Source organism: Penaeus vannamei, chromosome 17, assembly GCF_042767895.1.
Source record: "Penaeus vannamei isolate JL-2024 chromosome 17, ASM4276789v1, whole genome shotgun sequence".
In the NCBI taxonomy this organism is placed as follows: Eukaryota; Metazoa; Arthropoda; class Malacostraca; order Decapoda; family Penaeidae; genus Penaeus; species Penaeus vannamei.
The window spans coordinates 31,278,537-31,286,036 of record NC_091565.1 but is presented as its reverse complement, the minus strand read 5'-3'; positions in this window follow the sequence as shown (position 1 = coordinate 31,286,036).

Sequence of the window (7,500 nt, the reverse complement as noted above, 5' to 3'; positions counted from 1 at the left end):
TCATCTTGAGTTCAGGCATATGAAGTTTGGAATAAATTAGCACTATTAGTCTAATGATTCTTTTATATACCTTTTTAACAAGTGTGTGTATTGCTGATTCACTTAGTCACAAATCAGCTAATTATGAAAGAATATAAAGCAGTAGTCAAAATTATAGACACTTCATCAACCTTTCCTATTTTAAGTGGACATAAATTCATTATTGTTGGACTAAATTTACAGAATTTTTAATTATAGGTCAGAGAAACATAATAATTCAATCTCTCAATTTTATTAATCTGCTGACATTTACTGCCCCAAAATGTGTATTGACGCAAATAGATTATTGTGTCCGGAACATGAATTTTTGGGGACATATTCCCCGGACACTTGATTGTTTCTACTGAATGAAACCAGAAAAACGTTATAAAGAAAAAAAAAGAAAAAAATCTGAGCTTGACGGAAACTAGGGCCACTACCCTGTACAAACATGTATACATGTATGTTTGTGTGTGTGTATGTATATAGACTGTATGTATGTGTGTATATATCCATATATACATATATATAGAGAGAGAGATTGATAGATGTATATCTATCAATACATATATATGTATATATAACTATATGTGTGTGTGTGTGTGTGTGTGCATATGTACACACATACACACACACACACACATACAAATATATATATATATATATATATATATATATATATATATATATATATATATATATATATATATATATATACATGTCAAGGTTATTATTCATTTGACATTTAAAAAGGTGCGTTGGTCCTAATTTCAAAGATGTACATTTGTTTGCATATTCTTATATTTTTAGAGGCATATCAATATAGCAAAATTTAACATTGTAACCAGTAGAGTAGATTATAATAATTATAAATTGTGAGTTTAACTATTAATAATTAATTTTGGAGAAAGCAATAAGTTCTTTATTTTAACAATTTATCCTTTATCCTGTGTACAGATAAGCCTGGTTCTGCTATTCAAGTGTCGCGTTTTACCCTGAGATTAAAGATTGCAATGCTTGATAAGTGTATTAAGATAGTTGTTAAATCCCTATATGTTGATTTAAGATAACTGAGACGAATCCTTGCCTTCCTCCCGTGTACAGAGAGGAGAAATGGTGGAGAATACGACGAGAACAACACGCCATAATGCTTTGTTGCCAGGGAAAATTAATGTTAGTTATTTCGTTATTCTAATGGCCCGTGGATACAGCAACAGAATTGGTCGTAGGTGAGTTCCGGTGGTATCAATGAATAGTTTGAGAAAGAAATTAGTGTAAGGGAGGGAAATTGTAAAGCTGAAAGGAAGGTGAACAACAGGCATATGTCCCAGGAAAATCATGGAAAGAACACTGATAGACTGTGTGTAAGGGTCTCGATTCTCTCTCATTTATATTTTTATTTTGTTTATTGAAATGTTATTGATTCATAAGTAGGAAAAGGGAGGGTATAAATTCAACCTTAGATATGAATTAAATTATTTGAGAATATATATTTTTTTTATTATTATTATCATGTTTATTGCAGTTTCCCATAATGATATGCCACTTGTTTATTTTTTTTTATAGAATAAAATGTTAATGGTTAAAAACGTTTCTATGACCGTTATCATATTCATCACACAATTGGAATGAATTCAATCCCAGCCCCACGAACTTTAAAGACCTTTAGGTTAGGATACCCTCAGAAAATTAACGGTACAGTAAATGCAGTTAGAATAGGCCAACTTTAAAAAAAAAAAAAAAATAATGGTCATATAAAAAAATTCACTGATATCTTTACAAAAATTGATCAAATTAGATATAGGTAAATTTCCATAGGAAAATTCTCGACCCTTACATTGGTAGGCAGTGGTGATTTTTTTTTTTTTTTTTTTTTTTTTTTTTTTTTTTGTCCTTGTTAGAGTGAGAAACGTTCGAGTAATTTTATAAAAAAAAATGTGGCAAAAGAAATAACAGTAGATTGGATTATATCATTAAAGTGATTATTAAACATGGCATACATGGTTCAAGAAGTATCGGCAACAGGGATGAGACGACTACGGATGTGCAGAGCAGCACATAGGCACAAGCAGTTGGAGGGCATGTCCACCATGCAGGACCAGCTATCTCCTGAACCGGGACAGCGTCCAGGTGTTAACGGTTAAGCTTACCAAGCATGGCTGGGCTAAACGGAAAAACTACGGTAATTTTCTATATTACGTCCGCATACTCGATATCGACGATTTTGGTATCATTGGATTCCTCTCACTCTCCACATTGCAAATATATAGTTTTTATTGCGTGGAAACCCGCGTTAGCGACAAACTTGGCCCCGATATCAGGGGAGGGCATGGAAGGTTCCAGGGAAAATGCGGGGTTAAATAGCACTGATAATATAACGCACAGTGAAAATAACCATGGTTATTCACATAACTTTCCATTGCAGGGGGCTGCGCCCCCTGCGACCACACCTGGGGGGGCTGCCACCCTCCAACCCCCGCAGAGGAAACAAAACCTCCACCACGTGTTCCCGGCAGGCTAGAGCGTTACACAATCATCGTCGATGTTGCAGAGGCGGGCGTATTATTACAATTACCTCGTAAGATTCCCACTGAATCAGAATATTAACCTTATTTTAGTCAGCATAATATGTAGAGACGATTGTAGTATAATCAGGATGAACAGGGTGGCCCGCCCTCGTCGGCGGGTTTTGCGCCTCTTTCGATGTTACACCGATGGCCTCAAGGTCGATTTTACTTTCCTCTGGAATAACGACATTCGTATTCCTAACCGAAATAACCGTCGCGTTTAGAAATCAGTCATAGCCGCCGCGATGGCCGAGTGTGGAGGGTGCACGTTTTCGGAGACGGATTTTCTGCGCGAAATTGCAACTAGCCAGGAAAAAATGCTAGAGATGTGCCGCCACGGCCTCCTCCGTCGGGAGAAAGTCTGCGGCAGGTGCGGGCAGCCAGCACGCCTAGACCTTAAAAAGAAAATACTTGCCGGACGCACCCTGCCTCCTTCACATTCTGCGGCAAAGGAGCACCCTCCCTACTAATTAGCAGCATTAATCAATCAGGTTAGTACCTTAAAAATCCCAGGTTATTGTAGGTTATCGGCTCCGCATATAGTTCGTGTGCGCTCTATCCTGCCGTGAACACGTGGTGGAGGTTTTGTTTCCTCGGCGGGGGTTAGGGGCAGGAGCCCCCCCAGGGGGGAGTTGCAGGGGGCACAGCCCCCTGCAATGGAAAGTCATGTGAATAACCATGGTTATTTTCACTGTGAGGTTATATTATTAGGGTAATTTTATATATTACGTCCGCCACCCTGACATCGTTGCCCCCGCTATCGGGACCAAGTTTGTCGCTAACGGGGATGTTTCCGCGCAATAAAACCTACATATTTGCATTGTATAGAGTGAGAGGAATCCAACAATACCAAAATCGTCGATATCGGTTATGCGGACGTAATATAGAAAATTACCAAAACTACCAATGGCGCAGTCATTGGATGCAGTTGTCATCCAGAAACTGGCAAGGGAAGAAAGGTATCTACCATCCTACACCTTTATTTGGCCCCTGCTTACCTGCCTGAACATAAAGATGTACGACTGTGATATCACTGTGTACCTTAGTTTCCCGCAATATAAACAGTCGGTCCCCACACTTGGTACAAGTAGCACCTGTGTTTCTCTCCATCCCCACTTTGGATGACTGAATTAAAAGCCGGCTTCAGCGAACAACGGACCCCGCCAGATACTTCAGGAAAGCAAAAGTTACGTGTCCTGACAGGTTTTCTTTTATTAATTGGGAGCTGAATGAACTTAATTTATATAATGATTATAAGAATGGTGTAGTGAATAACGTAAATAAAATGTTATTTAATATATAGGTCTCTTAATTGATTCTTAATAGTTTTTATAAAGTAATAAGGCCAGTTTGTGTTTTTATTTAGCTTTGTATATTAAGTTTATCTTTTATTATACGGGAAAGCCTGCTGAAACGATACCATACTCTACTATGGGATTCTAGGTCATTCAGGGGGGAACAATTATATATTTCCAAATTGCGTAAGGCACCCCCTCCCCCTGGGCTACGGAGCCGCATACTCTCACGATATTGATATGTTTATTAATTTAGTATGTAATTGAAATTTAGTTTGTTTCATATAGAAATGTTTCTTCAGTCAGTTATGAGTTTTGCATATTACTTTTCAATAGGCACACTAAATTTACATATATTATTTTCCGAAGGGGGGACCTATGTCAAGCCCATTATTTATTCGAGTGAAAATAGTTCGATGGTTCCAATTTCTAAGATTTGTTTTTATATTTTTATATTTTAAAGGCATATCAATATCGCAAAATTTAGTGTTAAAATAAATAGAGTAGATTATAATATTTATAAGTTGTTGCAAGTTTTAATATTAACATTTAATTTTGGGGAAAGCATAAGTTCGTTAATTTAACGATTTATCCTCATAGGAATTTTTGCCCTCATCCTGTGTACAGGTATGCTTAGTTCTGGTATTCAAAGTCGTGTTTTACCCTGATATTACAGATTGCAATGCTTGATAAGTGTATTAACATAAGTCGTGTTTTACCCTGATATTACAGATTACAGTGCTTGATAAGTGTATTAACATAATTGTTGAATCCTTTTGTATTGATTTATGATAACTGAGACGAATCCTTGCCTTCCTCATGTATACAGAGACAGAAAGGATTGAGAAAATGCGGCGAGAACAACACGCCACAATGTTTTGTTGCCAAGGAATATACATTAATTATTCAATTTTAATGGCCCGTGGATACAGTAACGGAAGTAGTCGCAGATGGCAGTTTCGGTAGTATCTGTGAATAGGTTGAGAAGAATATTATTTATTAGAGGGAAGTGTAAGAGGGAAATTGTAAAGATGAAAGGAAGGGGAGCGATTGGCTTTTGCCCTAGTAAAATGGGGGAAAAACAATGATAGACTGGGTGTGATTATTTCAATTCCGTCTCCTGTGTATTTTTATTTTGTTTATCAATATTGGTTTTGATTCATAATTAGGAAAAGGGAGGGTAAACTATTCAAGAATATTGCTTATTTAATTAAATTATCATGTTTATTGCTAAAATTTATAGAATGATATGCCACCTGTTCATTATTTGTTTATTAAACAAAATATTAATGGTTAAAAACGTTTCTGTGACCGCTATAATAATAGGCACACTCAAAAACAGAGGAATGACCTCAATCCCAGCCCCACAAGCCTTAGAGACTTTTAGGTTATGCTACCCAAAGATTTAACGGTACCGTAAACACAGTAAGAATAGGCCTACATTTAAATGAATTGGTTAATAAGAAAAATCTTTAATGATGTAGAAAAAATAGGTTTTATAAAAAAAAAAAAAAAAACTCTAATGTGACATATTTACAAAATTGAGTAAAAGATAAATATGATAAACTTGAATAGAAAATTGTGACCTTTATATATATATATATATATATATATATATATATATATATATATATATATATTTATATATATACACATGCCCACACACGCGCACACACACACACATACACGCACGCACGCACGCACGCACGCGCACACACACACACACACACACACACACACACACACACACACACACACACACACACACACATATATATATATATATATAACCTCTCCGATCGGGATTCGATCCCTTGCCGCCGTTGCAAGTGATTGCAAGGCGCTAGCTAGCGTCCATAGATAATACCCAACTACTCATACATGAGCAAGTATAGCGAAGTTTTACACACTCCCCGTGGGCACTCGGTGTATATAGAGAGAGCAGGTCAAATCCCAAATCAGATAACCTGAGGTGTATTCAACGAAAGATGGAATAATGCACTGGACGCATTGATATGAATATATATAACCTCTCTGATCGGAATTTGATTCCTCGCTGCCGTTGGAAGTGATTGCAAGTCACTATAACCACTGATATACGGCCCGTGGGCACTCGGTATATATAGAAAGAGCAGATCAAATCCCAGATCAGATAATACATATATATATGCATATGTATACATATACACACACATGTATATGTATTTATATACATACATATATATATATATATATATATATATATATATATATATATATATATATCTGTGTGTGTGTAATATATACATATATACAATATATGTACACACAGATGTATATATGTGTGTGTGCGTGTTTGTATGTATATATATGCATATATATATATATATATATATATATATATATATATACATATATATACATATATATACATATATATACATATATATATATGTATGTATGTATGCATGCATGTATATGCGCGCGCACACACACACACACACACACACACACACACACACACACACACACACACATATTTATATATATATATATATATATATATATATATATATATATATATGTATATATATATATATATATATATATATATATATATATATATATATATATGCAAGATGTCAACAATTCGCTTCCGTCCTCCGAAGGTCGTGCCTTCCTCTCTCAGTCCAGAGGAAACAGCTGTTCGCACCTTCCTTGCCAGCCCAAGACTTTCTCCTCCGGCGACCAGCCCTTCGTCACGCCCGGAGAATGGACACCCAAAGATTATGGTACGAGGCACCTCCGCCAGCAGGACAAGGAGTCGCTGGATATAAGGACGTCTCGTCAGGCAGAGAAGGAGAGAGCACCAGAGAGGCAGACCAGTCCCAGCAGACAGGAGGTCACCCTCCTCGCCTCGGCACTCGGGCCACGGGGTCACTCCCAGGGGTCACACCTTTTCCTCGCAATAAACCACCAAGCCAAGGCCCCTTTAATTCACCACCACTCATACGCCCCCCCTTCACATCTGGTGGTAGTGAATGTATAATTATATAAATAGATAGATATACACCTATTCATATATATACATGTATATGCATATACATTCACACACACACACATACACTCTTAATATCATTTTTACTATCATTATTATCACCACCATTATCATGATCACCATTATCATCACCCCTATTATTGTAATTATGATTGTTTTCATTATCACTATTATTGCCATTATTGTTGTTGTAGTTATTATTACCATTACTAGTAATATTAATATAATCATTATCATTGCTGTTGTTATTATCATTATCATTATTATTAGTAGTATTACTAAAGCTACTTTTATCATTGTTACTACTGATATTATCACTGTTTTTTATTATTTTCATTACATATGATTATCACTCTTAGTACTATCGTTATTATTATTATTATTATTATTACTATTATTATTATCATTACTCATGCTATCATAATTTTTCTTATTTGAACTGTTTTTGCTACCATCATTATCATAAAAATACTTATCATTATTGTTATTATCGTTACCATTATTAATGCCGCTATTATTTTCATAATTGTTATCATTATTGTCATTAGTATCAATATTTGTATTTTCATTGTTATCATTATTG